This window comes from Acanthochromis polyacanthus, chromosome 5, assembly GCF_021347895.1.
Source record: "Acanthochromis polyacanthus isolate Apoly-LR-REF ecotype Palm Island chromosome 5, KAUST_Apoly_ChrSc, whole genome shotgun sequence".
NCBI lineage: Eukaryota > Metazoa > Chordata > Actinopteri > Pomacentridae > Acanthochromis > Acanthochromis polyacanthus.
This window is the reverse complement of record NC_067117.1, coordinates 26,197,879-26,216,626: the sequence shown is the minus strand read 5'-3', so window position 1 is coordinate 26,216,626 and position 18,748 is coordinate 26,197,879. Positions and strand designations below refer to the sequence as shown.

Sequence of the window (18,748 nt, the reverse complement as noted above, 5' to 3'; positions counted from 1 at the left end):
TGAAATGTCAAATAAAATATCAATATCACATATTAAAGTCTAACAACCTCTGGAAGGAAACACAATGGTCTGATTTCCGCTAGTACGATTATTTATTATCATTACCCTTCTTGATTACCATGGTGACAAATCTAATATATGATTGGTTAAATGGTTTTGCATAGGCTGGTAAGAGATGTATGTATTTTTGTCACAAACAAACACAATCTGGGGGGAAATAAGCTTCAATCAAAGCATACTGGAGAAAGCAGTTGATTTTTACATCCAGGGTTTTGTTTACGGCCTTGACATTAGCTTCTTGCTTGTATTCCATTTAACACAGCAAACCTTTTCCTGTTATTTGTGGACAAAAACAGCTAAAAACAAAGACATTATTAATGTAATTTATCATGAGTTTCAAAAATGATGCAACTACTTTAACAACTTTAGCAACATGTACCTGTTCTCCACAGCTCTCATCAACTTCTGCTGTTTACACCATTTACTTGTTTGAAATAATGAAGTCCAAGAAACAAAGGATGATGTCATTTGTCTCTTAGCATTTTAGCGCCCAAAGCATGGCAATCAGTCATGTAAATACAGCTATACTCGTGGGGGGGATAACTACTATATTCATCTATTTCTGTGTTTTAATTTGCGTACAAATGATTTTTTATTAGATGTGTGTTGAAGCTGGTGTCCAGGCAGCTGCTGTAATCAATATGTTGTTTATGGAGATGTTTTCCACGTAGTGCTCTTTAGATGCTGATCAATCACAGCTTGTCAAGATTACTTTATCAATGAAGGCTATTAAAATCGGAGCTATAATCAATAAAAAACACCTGCGGTCCTTCTGCGCTATAGCAGCCGACATCAACACAATTCTTTTCCACTTACTATTGTTGCCTTGATCATTTCCTGTTCTTTTCCTTTCACTGTATTATAATTAGCTCCAACAACAATCACATGTTAACTTTTCCCCCCACTAACCAGAAAACTGAATTAATTATATTTCTGTACATTTACAATTATCAGCTGTACATTTACTTTACAATAGGTTTAGCTGCGATAGATTTAATAATAAATAGAATTAACACCTTTATTGTGAAATAATTTACATACGCCATAGGCCTGTGGCATGCTACTTTTATTCCATCACTGTATTTTTTTTATGCTTGACACTATTATAGGGGATCTGCTCAGCTTTGGTGGTGATAAAGCCGAACTGTGACAGCCCCACGAAGGAGCTTTCTGCCGTGTTTCCACATCACTGCTGATGTGGGTGGCAAATTCGGACAGTTCAGAATTAGAGAGCGACTTCTCCCAAACTGTATCATCCTGCCAAATGCCAGCTCGATGTTGAGAACTCGTCTGGAAGAAAGATGAACTCAAGCTTGAACAAAATAATTTCTTTTTTTAAGAGGAAAAAAAACTTCAAAGTCGTTGTGATTCTTCTCTGATCTGACAGGGACACGGTCGCAATCGTTATCAAAAATTCTGCCCTGCATTTCCAAACGCATTTCTTTGAAAACATGGGGATACGCAAGATGTGAGGTTTAAACTAATAGTTAATCTGACTGGCTTAGAAATTAAGACAAGCCTTTATTAATTCCACAGTGGGGAAATGTGCAGTGTTTTACAATAGCAAAGATTTACGGAATGAAGACCAAAATTAAAAATAAACCAAGATATACATAAGCACTAACTCTAAGAATAACATTATTGCACATATCGGTGGTACTGCATAGCTTTTTGATGAACAGAAAAAGCGAGAGTGTTAATAATACAGATTGTACGTACGTAGAAAATCAATAAAATGACATATATTCTAGTATATGCAGAAAAACAGATACTGCATTGAGTTCTTTCAAGAATTAAAGATTCATAATTCACAGAAAGTCAACTAAACCAAATATCGTTGCTGGTTGGAATAAAACTGTGAACATAAAACATATAAAAGGCTACCTGTGACTACTAGAGCTCCACTAAGAATTCCTACATTTGATAATTAGGCTGTTATTGATGCTGTGTCTTTCAATTTAAAGATATCCACACATTGCAGGGTAATTCAAAATGTATTTGTATCCTAATTAAAGACAGTCTCAGGTTTAATTGCTTGCATAGGGGCATTTTTAACACAGTTACGCTTCTACAGCTGGCACCAAATGGCTCTACAACCCACAGTACACCACTCACTGCACAACACGTTAATTGTCTCATTATGACAAAAAGTCTATGGGAAGTCAAGTGATATGCATTTTTTTAAAAGAGATATGAGGACGTGCCACACAGTCACTGCTTGGTGCATGTACACCCTTTCTATATTTATTTTCAGCTCAAATTCTGCTGATGCACTGATAATAGAATGACCACATACAGGCTAAGGAGGGCAAACTTGATTGACCTTCCCCCACAAATACGGCGCTACAATGGGTCTGCATTTCTTATCCAGAATAGATGGCGTTGTGTTCCACAGCGAAGCGAAACGGGCATCATTTTTGTTCGGTTTTTTTTTTTTTTTTCATTCTCTGCTGTCTTTGGTTTAAATGGATGAGCCAGCTAATTGCACTTTGATACAATGACTACAGAATCTCATTTATCAGAACCGCAGACATCTGAAATGGTCTGATAAACAAACAGCGCCTTTCTGCAATGTCTAATTATTCCATTTGAAAAACAGATGAGATTTTGAACACCTGCACTTTGTAACATCTGAAGTTCTCCCGGAGCTTATTTCATATTAAGGATAATATTCATAGATGTGATTGTGCACGTTTGGGAATGTTACACCTGAGAGGTAATTTTTTTAAAAAAAGAAATGTTAAAAAAAAAATTCAATCAACAACTAAATGAAAGTGATGATAATGAATTGAGACAACATCCTATTCTTTTCTTTTTTACCAATTAGAAAACATCCACTGAGCAGCAGGGAAATGTGTCTGTTCATTATTTGGCATATTTCCAATTTTCTGTTTAATATACTTCTTAATTATAGTTAATCATCTTTTCATGCATGTGGGTGACAGACTCTCATTGTGTAATTCTGTCTGATTAGTTTAAATCAAAGGCATTTGTATCAGTTTCAAAATAACCATAAAGACAGAGAATACAGGCACCAAAATCCAAAGTCCTTTAAGCCTCTCAGAGGCTTTTGGTACCATGAAGGTGTCCTTGAGCAAGACACCAGCAGACTGTAGCAGCAGAAGCTCACGCCTCTAAATGTGTATATTTTTAGCTTTGAATAATAAAAACTGATCTACCTATTGCTGCCGAGAGAAATCTGAGACGAAACGCTCACTCTGTGTGAAAATAAGCAAAAGTGTCTCCTTCATCTTCGTATCTAATTTCTTCAGTGGCTTAATATAAAATCTGTTCATGAAAATAACAAGTCTAAACATGAGATCTATTATTGATTATGTTTAATATATTTCATTTTTGCAAGTGGCAGACTGTTTTTAAAAGATAAAGCAGTCTGCAGGTGGGAAAAAAAACAATAACTAGACAAATAAATGAAAAAAATGCTTGTTTGCTTGCATTATCATTGCATTATAATAACTTAACAAGCTAAATAGGTATTTATTCATTAGACGCTGTATTTTCCGTTGCTGGTTTTGCAATTTGTGCTAAATGTGACAACTCAAAATCTGAAAGGAAACTCTAATGGGCAGAATTGTGTGAAGATTATTCATCTTTTGAAATCAAATCAAACAAATTAGCGTTGGTATTAACATATGATAGCATATATTAACAAGTACACTATTAAACTAGCACAGTGCACACAAGGCAATGTAAGCCTCTGACGTGTTGCCTCCATTTTCCTGCCTGCTTTACATTTACATGAATATTACATTGTGGTTGCAGTGAATCTGTGCTTTATCATTATGGGGTTTAAGTAGTTTAAAAATGTACTTTGTTAAAATGCTGGATTCAGTAACAGAAAGCAAGAATGGTGAAAATGAAAGCAGTAGAAGGCGAGTTCTCCTGACTATTCGTCTTTAATATCAGTCAAGTAGCCAACACTTTCCATCTTCCAAAAACTCAGGCCAATAGCATCTTTTAACAGACTCCCACTGCAGGGATGCTATTCAAACGATGTTATTCATGCTGTTCAAACCTCCAGATCATGATTTTGCAATGAAGTCTATTAAAATATTTCAAGTCTGATGCCCAAGTCAAGTTTAAACCACCTCAACGTCCATCCAGAGCTACGAAGGACAGACAACTGTTTTCACGGGCCTCTTGATAATTCAGCTCAACTTGTGTTGCATCGGCTGAATGCACTTTCAACTTTCTGGACTGCATGAATACATGAACTACAGTAGTTATCTATTCAGTGAAAATGTCACCTCAATTGAGTAAAAACCCCCCGACATAGCCCCAGTGTAAAATGTAATCATGCCACTTCACCTTAATCCCATGTTTTGTCCAGATTTCCTCTTTTTATTTAAAAAAAAATCCTTTAGTTTTAATATGATCAAGACACACTGTTTACTGTGAGGCTCCAGGTTTGTGTTCACAAACTCTTTGCATGTACCGTCAGCTCAAGACTTTGAAGAAATACGCAGTCTTTCCTTTGAAATCTTGTGTATAATTGCTATTTTGAAGCTCTTACGAAATGCAGATCAAGATATACAATCAACACAAAAATTGTCCACAGAAAGCAACTGTTTCTTTAGCGTGCATTTCAAAGCTATATAAAGGAAATTAACAGGAAAAATTGCAACGTGTCACTCCTGCAGTTTGCAATAACCCGTTTAGTTTGTTAACCAGCATGAATCCACCATCAAAAAAAAGTTTGACAATGTTTAGTGTATATTTGTAATGCTCTTTGGAGTCATCCCAGCCGCTCTATTCAGTCCTTTAATCTTGATTCAGACAAAGAAAATAACAAAGCCCTGCGGGGAGTGCAGTTTTATCAAGTGCCTCTCTTGTGCGAAATCAGGGAGGAACGACGTCTCTCACACAACAGCCACACCCAGCGGAGGACAATGCACCTCTGAAAATGTGCAACCAACCCACATACAAGGAGTGTTTCTTATCTGGCCTCATCCCACGATTGCTTGGGGAGAAGGAAGATGTTTTCGGGCCTTATATAAGTACATTTAATAATGTAGCAGTCCCAGCGCTGAGATACCCCCTGAAGTTGGTTTGCTGTGTGGCGTTGCTCTTATTAAGCACTCAATTAAAGCCATTCCCAGGGAGAGGCGGCGTGCAACAATGTTTGAATTACGAAACATCACCGGCTCAGGCAGTCTGTGAAGACGTACCCCAAAGGAACGCGCTGCCTTGAAACCAAAGGCCTGGAAGTGACACAGCATCATAAAGCATCGCCAAAGCAGGGAAATTATTCTAATATGATTGGATTACAAATAGGGCATTTACAGAACCAATGAGACTAGATAAATAGAGCAGCAGATAGAGCTGTCGCGCTGAGCCATCTTGGATTAAAAAAAATTCAGATTTAAATATTAAAAATGAACACAGACATGGGAATAGGTAGACAATACGGAGGAGCTCTGCTATATACTGAAGTGTGCCTATTCCTGACAACTGAGAGCTCCCAGGACGCAGCATCAGGCACGCAATTGTGTTTGATGGTGACAATGGAGCATATTTTTGTGTAAATTACACTTATTCATGACCTCGCTTTGCTGAATTGAGCAACAATTCTTCATTAGTGGGTGGAAGATTTTACATGTAACCCCCATGCAGATGAAAGATTTGTTTCAATGAAATCCGCTTTGTGCTGTGCAAGAAACGCATTTAGAGAAGCTGCTGTAATTGTGTTTTCTTTTTTTTTTCTTTTTTTTTTTTAGCAGATCCAGAAAGGGAAAGCAAAATGCACAAAACTGTAAGGCTTGCTGTGAGTTCACTACATTACTTTCTTGTTTCCTTCCACGCTGACTCTGTAAACCACAATCTCTTTCTAACAGTGAAAACAAAATTCATCTTTTCTGTATCTCGCTCGCTGGTGTGCTGACACTCCTGGAACACAGCCTAATCACAACTATCGTACCTTTTTTTTTTTCTTTTTTTTTTTTTTTTTTTTTGAAGAGTTTGGCTGAAAAAGAAACGGTATTTTTCTCCAGGATTCTGCTTGACGGGCGAGATTTCTTCACCACACGCAGGCTCAGCTTGTCAGACAACTCTATTATGCCAGATTCAAACAAGTAATGCATGGCATACATAAACCACACAGCACACTGGTAAAGTAGCATCAGGGACCCGCAGCTTCCTCATCCATTACGGTGCTGAGGAAAATCTCACAGCGCTGTTTACTTTGAAAATCCAGCAGAGAGAAGCAAAAAAAAAAAACACCAAAAAGCAGCCATGCTAAACAAGTGACTTGCTGCTTATCATGCAAACCTGCTAAGAGTGATTTGAACCTTATCTGCGAGGTGGCTGCAAATATACAACTGTGTTAGATATTACACTGTCTGTATGACACAGATGTATTACGAGGTCAGACGCAGGAAAGATGGAAACTCTGCAGCAGCGTTGGCAGCGTGGAGGTCGAGACCCCACAAGTAACCATTATTATGTTTCTTTTTTTGACTTTCCTCATGAAATGCATTGTATACAGCCTTTAGTTGACCACTATATTCATAACTGTTTATTCTGTGAATTATTTTCTCAACTGTTTAAGTCATTTTGTTTATAAAATGTCAGAAGAAAGTAAAAAACAAATGTCCACAGGCAAGTAAAAGCTGCAACAATTAGTCAATTATTCAATCAACAAAAAATAAGCAAGTTGTTAATTGTTACTTTTTTGTCACTTTTAAAATTCCCAACTGGTGATAGCTTCATCCTCTCAAACATGACAAATCACAGTATTTCTTTGTTTTTTATTTTGGTAAATGGAACATAGTTTGCATACATGTGAACATGTCATTATACAGTGATGTTTTGTTTCATAGTTTACAGTCGTTTCTTGAGCCAAATAACTAATTAATCATCATTTATGTTATTCCTTTTGATTTTCTGACCTGTATTTTGCCCATTTATATTCCCACAGCTAAATCGGCTAAACGAGAAGGATTTACGATCACTTAAGAGAAAGAAAAGCAGCAAATCTGAGAGGAATTTTAAAACACAAAATCAATTCAATGCAGTTTTAAATGTATAGCACCCATTCACAATATATGTAGTCTCAAGGTTCTGCACATACCAAGTACAAAGGAGACACATAGACACACCCACCAAATTTGAATTATTTCTTTCCTAATCTAAGTAAATTTCTGTCAACTGACTGATTTGCCTCCAGTTTGTATTTTTCTGTCTTCAAACGTCTAAAATTGTTAAAAGCAACTAAACCTGAACCGTCCCGAAGTTGAAGACATGTATTCTGTGTCCAGTTGTCCAAAGTGCTTTGAAATAATGAGCTACAAGAACATAAGGTTTGGTAGTATGGCTCTAGAGAACTTGGGAAACTGTGTTTTGCTATAGTTATATTCATTAACAGTAAATCATCAACTAATATTGGTCAACAAATGTTAGAAGGGAAACAGGACACAAATATCATGGTTCTGTATGTACGTCAGGTTTGAGGTCATGGTTTAGCTCGTCTTTGTTACCGAAAACAAGAAACACACAACATTAAACTGCATCTTCTTTCTGTATTAAGCACTGGTTTACTGAACAGACCAAGCCTGTCAATACCGCTGCAACTGGCTGCAACTTATTGATTTTAAAAAAGCAAAATTTATAAAAGCAAATCAAAATAAATATTCTCTCTAATAAGTAAGTTATAATAAATACCCATCAACGTGCAGAATTTAGAAAATTAACTGTGCTTTAACTGTATTTGTACTCCAAAGCAGATTCATTCGATAACTCCGGGACAACTGTAGCCTGCGATTGAGTCTGAAGAGCTGCTAGGACCTGCTGGATGAAATGTTTTGTAACTGGGCTCCATTACTTTCAGCATGTGTTTGAAACCCTTGTTCTTGACAACAGAGAATGATGGCTGCTTTATAAACACCTGCTGTGTTTATCGCTTCAACCTGGTGTGAATTGCTAGCAAGAGGCTGCTTTAATACCATGAGGAGTTGGGTTTGCAATGCAGTCACTTTTAATTTGTACCACTGAACAAAGTCGGCGTATAGCCTTCATCCAAACCATTGCCATTGGAGTTAACTGGGAAACCATAGTGTCCCCAACAGCAGAGTTTAATGATAGCAGAGAGTCTTAAAGCTCTGGTTGATCTGTGGTCGCCATAACTATGAGGCTGCACTGTGCACATGGAACGAACAACATGTGGCCCTCTGCTAAACTCGCTAAGGGGGAACATTGAGTTTCAAACTGAGTCCTGCAGAAACACATTCAGTGACTGCATTTATTCTGTGCATGTGAGCTGAACTGAGAGGCTCAAACCGAAAATCTCCATCACAAATACGTGCACATCCCTAACAAATGTACACAAAGAGGCGTAACAAGGTGTAAGATGAAGCAACAAGTCTCCCCAACTTACAGCCCTCCTCTGCTAAAACAGACTGATGGTGAGACTCCAGTCATGACTAATGCAGAGGCCCGTGTGGCTGTAATGTCAGTACTTGCAGGATATCCGGTGACAAAACAAGTCAATGTGAAGAGTAAAAGGCCCCACATTGAAAAATCGTATCTCCAAACACTTTGCACAGGAACACACATTCTCCTCACCTTCTGTTCCTGAACAGACACGAAATAAAAATGACCACGGTGACACGTTTCTTCGATACTTTCTGAGGAAACGGCGCGATGAAATTTTTATGCCGGGCCTCTAAATGCATCTTTCCCCGGGTATTTTTAATGTCACTTCTGCACTCTGTCACTATGCTTCCAGGATGTCGCCCCAACCATTAAAGTGCTGTTTTCCTGTGAGGCTGCATCTGGGAGAGCCTCGACCACATCAAGTAGCCGCCGGATATCATTAGATGCCAGTCAAACAAAGGCAGATTACACAGCAATTACCATTAACATTTGTGTAGCATGAGCTGAAGCCAGCAGGCAGTTAATTGTATCCCAGTTTGTGTCTTTATTATGCATCCTTGCACAGGAAGTTTTTAGTCGTTTGTTAGTTAAATTAGATGCACAATCTACCCTCCACTCCCTAGCCCTTTAACAAAAAAATAAATAAAATCTTAAATATTTATGCTTGGGTTTCATGAGAGTCTCTTGTTTCGGGGCGATATCGCACGCTGACTCAAGACTGAGAAGAAGAATAATCCTCGATCCTGAAACCTCTTAAGGTGAAGTGTTTCTCCGTATTTTTTTCTCTAACCTTTAGTTCAGCTCTTGTTGAGGCAGATGACAAGATCTCACATGGAGAGTCACTGGAGCTGCTCCTCAGTCTGTGTTGAATGAACAATGTACATACATCAACAGATTGGTGCTCCTGTGCAGCACATGGTCAGCTCTGCCTGGTGTTATCATCACACTGACACATTTTCACCCGACTGTGCCGCCACACACTCACACACACACACACACACACACACACACACACACACATATATACAAGGCTTATTTGTATGTTTCCACAGCTGAAAAACTCTGCCCTCAGTTATCATTTGAGTGGCAGATGTGCTGAAACTGCACAGACGCTCATCTCTATTAAACATATTAAAAAGGAGGTTTACGTAGCATTTGCTGGCCACTGGACTCCAGCATGGACAGCTCATGGAGTGACTGACAGATGCACTGATGAGCACCATTAGAGCAGTGATGGAGTGGCAGAAAGGCTGATTTATTCAGATCTGCAACATGAACTCAATCAGATTGAAATCTTGGAAGTTTAAAGGGCACTTTTTCATCCAAAAGGCGCACAGATCGACGTGGATGTACATTCTGCTATTCAAGGCTGAATCTAGAGGGTGTATACATGCTGTATTAGGGCTGGATCTCAAGTTTTTCCAGCTTAATCCCGCAGCATCCAGGACTTTAGACGGATTCCGCGGTAGGTGGTCAGCAGCAGCGGCGGCGCAGGCGGTGGAGGCGTAATCAGTGAAATCCACAGGGATTATTGAAGGGAGGGTCAACGCCGGAGGATTACTAAACATCTGCACCGATCGGGAGACGCTCACACACACTCGCAGATTACTTTCTTTCCACCATGATAGTCCCACAACAAAGTAGACACAGTGAAATGAGATCAGCGGAGGGTGAAATTCCGAGAAGGCAATCCCCGTCTGGCTGCGTCCTTTTACGCAGCGTCAAGGCTTTATTGTAATCTCGGAGGAATGAAAAAGTTAGGATGAGGACTGGGGCTTCAATTGTTTCACTGAGTGGTGAGTGGAGCGAACTTGAGAGATAGTGAAGTTTCGGTACCATGTGGGGGAGGAAATGGCAAGAAGAAGAATAAAATAATAAAGATCACAATCTTACCTGCTCTTGCAGCTGCAACGTCTCCGAGGAATTCACAGCCACAGATTAATCCGTATTTTGTCACCAAACAAAATTCTGCACACAGACATCACTGTCGAGTCTCGGCGACGCTCCCGGCCAAAAATAGCCCCTCCGTCTGACTTGTGCGCAAAAACAAAAAGATGCGACTCCTTTCTTTTGTGTATCGCAACATTCACGAGCTGCGCTGTGGTGTTCTGTGCGGCACCACCATCCCTGCCTCTCCTCCTCTCTCTCCCTTTATCTCCCTCCCTCTCCCTCTCTCTCTTTCTCTCTCTCTCAGTGTCAGTAGCACAAGTATCTGACGGCGTGGCGTCTCGCAGGTCGCATATTGGAAAGTGAAGCCTCGGTGTGCGCACTCACTTCGATGCGTCAAGTCTCAGCCTCCCTCCCTCCCTCCTCCTCCTCGAACCGTGCTGGAGCGGAGCGGGACGGACGCAAGAGGAGAACTGAAAAGCCAGAGAAGGAAGGAGAGAGAGAGAAAGGGAGAGGGCTGTCTTGTCTGTCTCCTCTCCTGACCAGCCTCCTCGCTGCTCCGGCCATCCAAGCGGAACAGACTCCCTCCTCCTTCTCCTACTACAAGGCTGCTACTCCTTCCTCTCCTCCTCCTCCTGCTGCTGCTGGGATGTCCAAGCAGTCTGAGGATGCTGATGGACCAAATACCTTGTTATACTGTGGTAAACAAGCGGTAATACCTGTCAGCAGCAGTGGGGATAGCACCACATTGACACTCTTAAGCCTGTTATATGTGAAATCCAAAGTAAAAAAATGTAAAACATGTGATCGTGAGCATGTGTGGTTTGGTTACATTTGGGGCCAGAGTCTGTGTAGATTTCAGAAAGTACTGTTCCATATGAGGGTGAGATATATAAAAAAAAGTTGTAAGTTATAGCTAAAGTCTTTAGTGTCTCCAGAGGAAGCAGCTCAGTATATCTCCTAAGTTGCCTCAGGTGATGTCACGTGAGTCAGCATTGGTTGGGTGCAAAAAGAAATAAATAAAAATCCCTTGGTGTGGAGTAAAATTGAACCGGATTTCTGCAACTCGCTGCTCATCCCTGCTTGAGGCCTGAGCAACGCTGTCCATGCCTCACCTGTGATGTGGAGCCTCTTGGTTTTCATTTCACTGCCCATTTCCAAAGAAGTCCTGTCCAGTAAAAGGGCACATTTAAAACAGACACTGACCCAAAGTGTTTTTCAGTGGAGGAATATGATTAATGTAGCAGATTCAATTGACAAATATAAAGATTAAGTTTAAAACTCTACAATATTGTTCTTACTTCACCACATAAATGTGAGAAAAATACAGTGTTTTCAGTGTTTATTTCGAAAAGCTTATGGACGTATCATTTACTTATCCAGGAGATATAACTGGAAAAATGGAGGCACAGAGGAAAACGTGAAAATCAGAATCCAAAAAGACCAAACAACATATAATATGCTTAAATATATTTGGGAGTCAAATGCGATCAGAACCAAAATGAAAATTCAAATTTTTAACTCAAATGTGAAGGCAGTGCTGCTATATGGGTCAGACAGTTGGAAGCTAATATCTCGTTTAGTTTGACCACATTGCAAACCTTGCAGTCTGGGAGGGAACCAATCAAAACCTGTGGCAGGAAAAAAAAAAAATAGAAAATGGAGATGCATAGGTCACACTTTAAGAAAAGACCAAGGAAGTACAGCGAGAACAGCTTTAAAACGAAACCCACAAGGGAAAAGATCCAGCAGCAACATCATGGTGCAGGGGCATAGAAGCAGAAACCAAGAGAGATGGACACATATGGAAATAGAAAGACTGGTCCAGAACAAAGATTAATGGAAAATGGTTGTTGATGGCCTGAGCTCCACTTGGAACTGGCACAAGGAGAAGAATTTTGGAAAAGCCTCTGCCATTGTTCATCCATTATTTACGTTAAGAAACATACTGTTATGTGTTACGACCATAGCATTGAAAACAACATGTAGATTTTAGAACAGCCTCACAGTGCATGTGAAGGTCACCAAGAGCTTCAAGTGGAGCCTATTTTTCATGTGTGAGACGGTGAAAACATCTGTTGGTGGCCACAATGACATCAAAACCAGCAACATCATATAAGCAACACCGTTCATTGTAGTTTCAAGGTCACGGATGTATGTGAACACGCATGAAAGAAAATGTCTGCCTTTTGAAAGCACTTTGCAATTGCATGTAATTAAGAAGAACGTGGAGGCTACATGCGTACTATAGTCAGAGTATAAACCCAGTGTGGGCTATAATTATGTCCATTAGTAAACAGAACTGCAGGTGAAGGGCAGTATTTCTCCAGTGCACTGTCTGTTGCTCTCTTTACACACACACACACACACACACACACACACACACACACACACACACACACACACACACACACACACACACACACACAGAAAGGTAGGTAGGTAGATGGATAGATATTCCATTAAAAATCAGCTGTTTCCAGCTAGAATAGTCATTTACCACATTAACAATGTCTAGACCGTGTTTCTGATTAAAGCTCAGGCTAAAAGATAAATGGTAAATGAACTTTCATTTTCTAATTTGTCCCAGATACTAGTCCAGTTGCAACAAAAAATACCCCATCTGCAGAATTTGGAGATTATTACACTGTGTACATTAATTTGTTTAATCTGTGAAGGTTTTATATCTGTAAAGTTTCCCCACAGTCAAGAAAAGTGAGATATCTTTTTTTAAAGTTATTTTTGGGCCATTTTCGGCTGGTTAGTGAGGTAGACAGCAAAGCAGGTAGAAGAACAGGGGGGTAGACCTGCAACAACAGGCCATGAGCAGAAACTGAACCCAGACCGCTGCGTCAGGGACTATAACCCTGTTAATGGGTCGCCCACTCAACCTGTTGAGCTATCTGTGGCCCAGCACAAGTGAGTTATCTTTTGATGATGGACCAGTGGTGGCCACACAGCATGAAACTTTTTTGGCACAGTTAATTCAAGTTACCAGATGCTTGGTAGTCTGGGGCTGTTCGAAGCTTGTAATACATCATAGTAGAGTTTAACACGGTTGAATCTCTGAACAAACTGCTAACTGTGGAGTTGAATTATAGTTAATGCACAATTTTTTTTAAAGAAAGATTGATTTTAACTCTTTCTTTTAAGCATCCTCTGTGAAGCCGACAGTATTATTGTAGTGTGATGCTAACTCTAAGTAGGTCGAATGCTCTCAACAGTGTTCTATCACCCTTGAACTTATGGTGTTAATTTTTGAGCTGATAACACAATGAAGTCCATGACAGGGACCAATTTTGCCTTTTATCAGTGATCTTACACAACACTACTATCCCTAAACTCCCAAATTTTTCTCTATTCTTAGTCATTTTCTTTTTAAGAGTTCTAAGAATGAGTGAAACCTCTCTAAAGTCAAAATGACCTCAAACATCAGTACATCTCTTTATATCACATTTTTAAAATCTGTGAAAGGCTTTTGTTTAGCAAAAATGAATAAACTACACATTTGTTCAAGCATACTGTAATTTATGTCAAATCGTGTTTAATTCTACAAGCACAATTTACGGTAAATAAAAAGGTTTCCTATTCAATGTCTTGCCTATAGTATATATTTTTAGCATAGTAAGAATAAAAACACAACAAAGAAGCATGCATGTGTGTGGTTTGCATGTTTTTTCCCCTCTATATCTTCTCCACTAATTTAGATGCATATTTTGGTAGTTTTTCTGGCATGATAATGAATTCTGTTGAGTCTAAATTCCACTATCACCTAACTGTATGTCGTGCTTCTAAAGTGCAGGTATCTTGAAGTTCTGCAAATGCAGCTTTTTTTTGCTTTTTGATTTAGGACTTTGGCTATTTAAAGTGTCAACTGTGTTACAGTGGTGTGATGCTAAGTATGTGGAGCACTCTTAATACAGTTTAATCACTGTGAAATGTATTATTTTTGAACTGATAGCACAAAGAAGACGGTGACCTAAGCTGGACTGCAAAATATAGTTGGACACAGTGGGCTTCATCTGCTTTTTACTTGTGATCAGTGGTGACCATTGCTGACAGCGCTACACGCCTCTTTGAACTATTTCTGTTTAAAAGTGAGTTAAACCTCTCTAGAGTCTGAGCAACCTCAAACATAAGTAAATTACAACACAGTTATTTATCTGTGAATGGCATTTGATTAGCAAAAGAAAAATACTGTGTATTTGTTTAAGCAAAAATCCACAGCATTATTAGAGAACTGTGATACAAGAGCTCCTCAATAAAAAGGAGCATTCACAGTAGAATCCAACACGGTCGCACTTTTAATTCACCCCTTTCTAAAATGAGCACTTATTCACTGCTTTTTCTAGGTCACGTCTAACAAACACCCTCACAGATACGAGCTAAGTGGGACAAAATCTTATCAAATGAGGCGGGCCTCAAGCCTGATGTGTATCTGCTAAAAGGTTCTGAAATGAAAGACAGCAGAAGGAAAAAAAACTTTTGAGCACATTTTTGTAACTGGTCTGCAAATATCTCATAGAATATCTCTGGAATAACAATCGCTCCTGTGCACAGAGCGGTTTGGATTCTGGAGTGCACCTCACCCAGCTGGAGTCATTCAAGCAACTTGCTCATGCTTGGGATTTTGAGACAACACAGAGACCACCCACAGAACCAAGAGAACTATCTGCATATGGCAGGTTTTCCTGAGGAACTGAGGCATATTCCTGTAGAAATATATTGATATTAGGGTATAGGATGCTTATGAAATGATTACATTACGCCAGTCCTTGCTGCCTTTCACTGACTAACTGTGAATTTTTGAAATGATTTTAAGGTTTAAGCCTTTAATGGGCGGGCACCTGCCTACATCCAAAACTATAATTCCTCATTATGAACGCAGTTGGAGATCCACCAGTAGTGCCCTTCTGAAGGTTCATAAGTCCTGTTTGGTCAATAAAGGTGGCTGAGCCATTGGAGTTTGGGTCCCCAAGCTCTGAAACATTTACACCTCTTCTTAAAACTCACTTTAACCATGAGGAACTTCCTTAGCTGCTTCTTTTTTGTGATGTTGCTGTGCTTTTATGGGATCTTACTGTTTTGTTTAGGTTTTTATTTATTCATTTTTTGCTTTCATTTTTTGGTTTTATCCTATTTGTTCTGACTTTAAAGCACTTTTTGTTAACGCTATACAAATATAATAATAATAATTTATTATTATAAAATTGAATAACTGCCTTTTTTAACCGAAAAACACTGAGATATCAAAAAATGTTTCAAGAAAACTGAACATTTTCAACCAGAACTGCCCAAGCAAAACCAAAAGGTCACTAGTCTTGAATACCACCCACTGCTCCCATTACACTGAATGGACATGTAGTGAACCATCAGCTAATCAACTATTTCACCCCCTCAGGCGACAAAAAAACAACAACTTTCCCATCATCCATCTCTTTCTTTCACCATACCATTCAGTAGGGGGAAAAAAGGTCCCTTCAATTAAGGGGATTGCATGAGAAGATCGATATTTGCCGCTGATGTTGACAAGGAACGCAGGGACTAGAGGTCAACCGGGTCCATAACCCTCTCTAGATCCCCCACCTTAATCAATAAACTGATTCTATTTACACCTGTGAGTCAGATGGTATTCACTATTCTCTGTTCTACGCACACGGACTGTCACAAAGGTGCAGTGTGTTGCCAACGCCAAACCACAGACATTTACATAATCACACAGCCTGTCAGAGCTGAAGAAGTGCAGCGTATCCGCAGGACATCAGAGTGTCTGCAAAGGGAAGTCTCAGAGAAGTTCAGCTTAAAATGTGTCAAAAGCTTTAAAGGATGATACCAGGCAGGTTTGACAGGTCATTCCCACACTGCATCACTCCCGCCTCAAATGGAGCTCTTACTGAAGCTCTGACCATCATTTAGCAGAGGGTTTGCGCTATTCAGAGACATGGAATATCCATTTAATGCCAAAATGTTCATGTTTGTTTATCTCTGCGTCAGTGATCTGCATATTAATTCCCCGGAGACTTCCAGGACCAAAACCATAACCTCCACGATGCTACAAAACATCTCAGCTGAACGCAGAAGTTAAACGCAGTTGCAGTTTTTAGAGAAAAAACCACCTCTTATGTCCCTAATTAGATGCACCGTTCAACTTTCAGAGAGTTTAAAATCCAAAAACTGGTCCAGAAATGTGACAAAGCACAGACCACGGACAAAAATACAAATACATGCTCAGTGAAAAAGAGATTTAAAAAAAAAAAAAAACGCCCAAGCCACATTTGGCAGCCTCGTGCTTACTTCAGAGGTGAGACTTTGCGAGGAGGTTGTCTGTGCCTTAATTTATTCCCCAAGGAAAGTGTATTTATAATGATTTCACCTCCCTCATTTACTGGGCCTGCAGTAAATAAATTTATGTGTCCCTGGGCTTTTAGACACCACATAGCACCACACCACAGTTTGTTAGGAGTTCAGGCTTTCAAGGAACTGACAGATTGCGCATTTCTATCAGAAGATTTGCAAAGGTGTAAAAACGGAAGTTAACACTGCAGGACACTGATATTAATCTTTTTTAAAAAGTCCAATAAAGAGGGGTTGGACGGTAGCGTGGTGGTTAGCACTGGCACCTTGCAGCAAGAAGGTCTCTGGTTCAAAGTTTGCCTTCCCAGGATCTTTCTGCCTGGATTTTCCATGTTCTCCCTGTGCATGTGTGTTTCTCTAGCTTCTTCCCAAAATATGCTTTTGGTTAATTAATGATTCCAAATTGTCTGTAGGTTTGAATGCGAGTGTGTGTTGTTGTTTTTTTTTTTTTGTACATTTAACCAAACAATACCTGAATGTACCATATGTGACATAACAAGTGGGCTTCACACAGAATCATAATGTACGCTGCTGTCCTATTATTATAAGTTAAGCTAATCATCTGTAACATTATATTTAATTGACAGACATTTGAATTGTAACAATTTTCTCATCTAACCTGGAATGATGCTTTGGGAAAAGGAAATGTTCATATTTCTTATCACAGATGTATTAGAAATGACTCCCGGGACACACACATGTTTTGCACACACTGTTGCTCAGTGAAATCTGACTGGTACAACCGTGTCCGACCAGTAGCGCAAACGCGGAAATGCCTGGCAGCAGCCGACCACGCGAGTTTCGTGTTGCGGTGACGGACTGGCTTGACTCCGTCAAATATTATTCCTGACGGGCCAGTTTTGGCCCGCGGGCCGCCAGTTGCCGACCACTGCTTTAAACTATTAAACAATTAATTTCAGTTACTTTTAAAAGTGAAATTTAATGCAGCAATTATTTAGGTTGGAATTAGTGTTTGAAAGTTATCTGTAAGAAGTTTGTGGCCAGTTTTGCTTTTTTGCATGTAGAGGTAAACGCTACATTATTACAGTAGCCTGTTAAGTTCTGGGAACCAGCTGCATGGCACTGTTTATTGGAGGAGACATGTAAAACAGAAGCACATCTACGAAAACAGCATACCTCCTTTTTTCTTTTCAAACTGAGACACATTTGAAAACTCTTCCCACAAATCGTGAATTTCATCTTTGTGTATCTGGTTGAAGTTTCTTTTTAAGTATGGAATGGACTCACCACTGCACTGAACCTTCAAAAACTGCAGATTATTTTCTGCCCTCCGGCTTCCTATTATGAAGGTCATTCACTCTTCTTCATCCATCCATTGCTAGCACTAAACACAACGTACAGTTGAGGCTCATAGAATGTCATTGGCTTGGAGTTTTAGATATTTTACCAGGAGATGGTGCTGGAAATAATGCAAAGTAACATCACCAACCTGAGGGAGACATGAATGTTTACCAGAATTACTCAAAATGGTGTTTGGGTGTTTTGTTCGAGGAAATGCCATCACATAGATCTGTAAAAAAAAAAAAAAAACTTCATACAAATTGAGAGATGGGTGAGTTACAATCTAAATAATAAACAGACCAGCTACTTAAAATAATGGACAAATGCTCATTACCGAGTCATGACACTGACGGTGGCTACAATGAGTGACCAAATGTCCAGTTGCTCCATCACAAATTTAATACAGGCTTCCTTCAAAATGTAACTGAAAATGCAGTTTTGTTGTGTCAAAACATAACTTCAAAGAGCCTAGGTCGCTTTTCAAAAGATGGGAACATTTTTATGGATCTTATGGTATCATGTGCTTATTTTGCTGGTGGGACTTGCAGAGTGAAACCGATGTGAAAATTACAACAGAAAGTACATATACCACTAGGGGGCAACAATCCTGAAGAAAATGGGCTCCTTTGCAAAATCTTCAGAACATGAATGCCTGCTAAATACATGCCTGACATCTAGAAATAAATTCTGTCAACCAGCTTGATGTACCTCAGATTTTCTTTGAGGAAAGTCATCTCTTCACTCTCACTACCTGAAT

The 18,748-nt window shown here is 39.4% G+C and overlaps 1 protein-coding gene across 2 annotated transcripts in view; it reads right to left on the bottom strand.

Annotated features, from left to right (window-relative positions):
* Positions 1-11,120, bottom strand: part of cntn4 (contactin 4) — a 174,816-nt gene extending 163,696 nt beyond the window's left edge. Inside the window, exon 1 of one of the 2 annotated variants that reach the window (XM_022199057.2) lies at positions 10,342-11,120. The gene's annotated coding sequence lies outside the window, so the exon portion shown is untranslated. The remainder of the gene's footprint in view (positions 1-10,341) is intronic. The other variant, XM_022199056.2, reaches the window with a different exon arrangement.
* Positions 11,121-18,748: the final 7,628 nt, after the last annotated feature.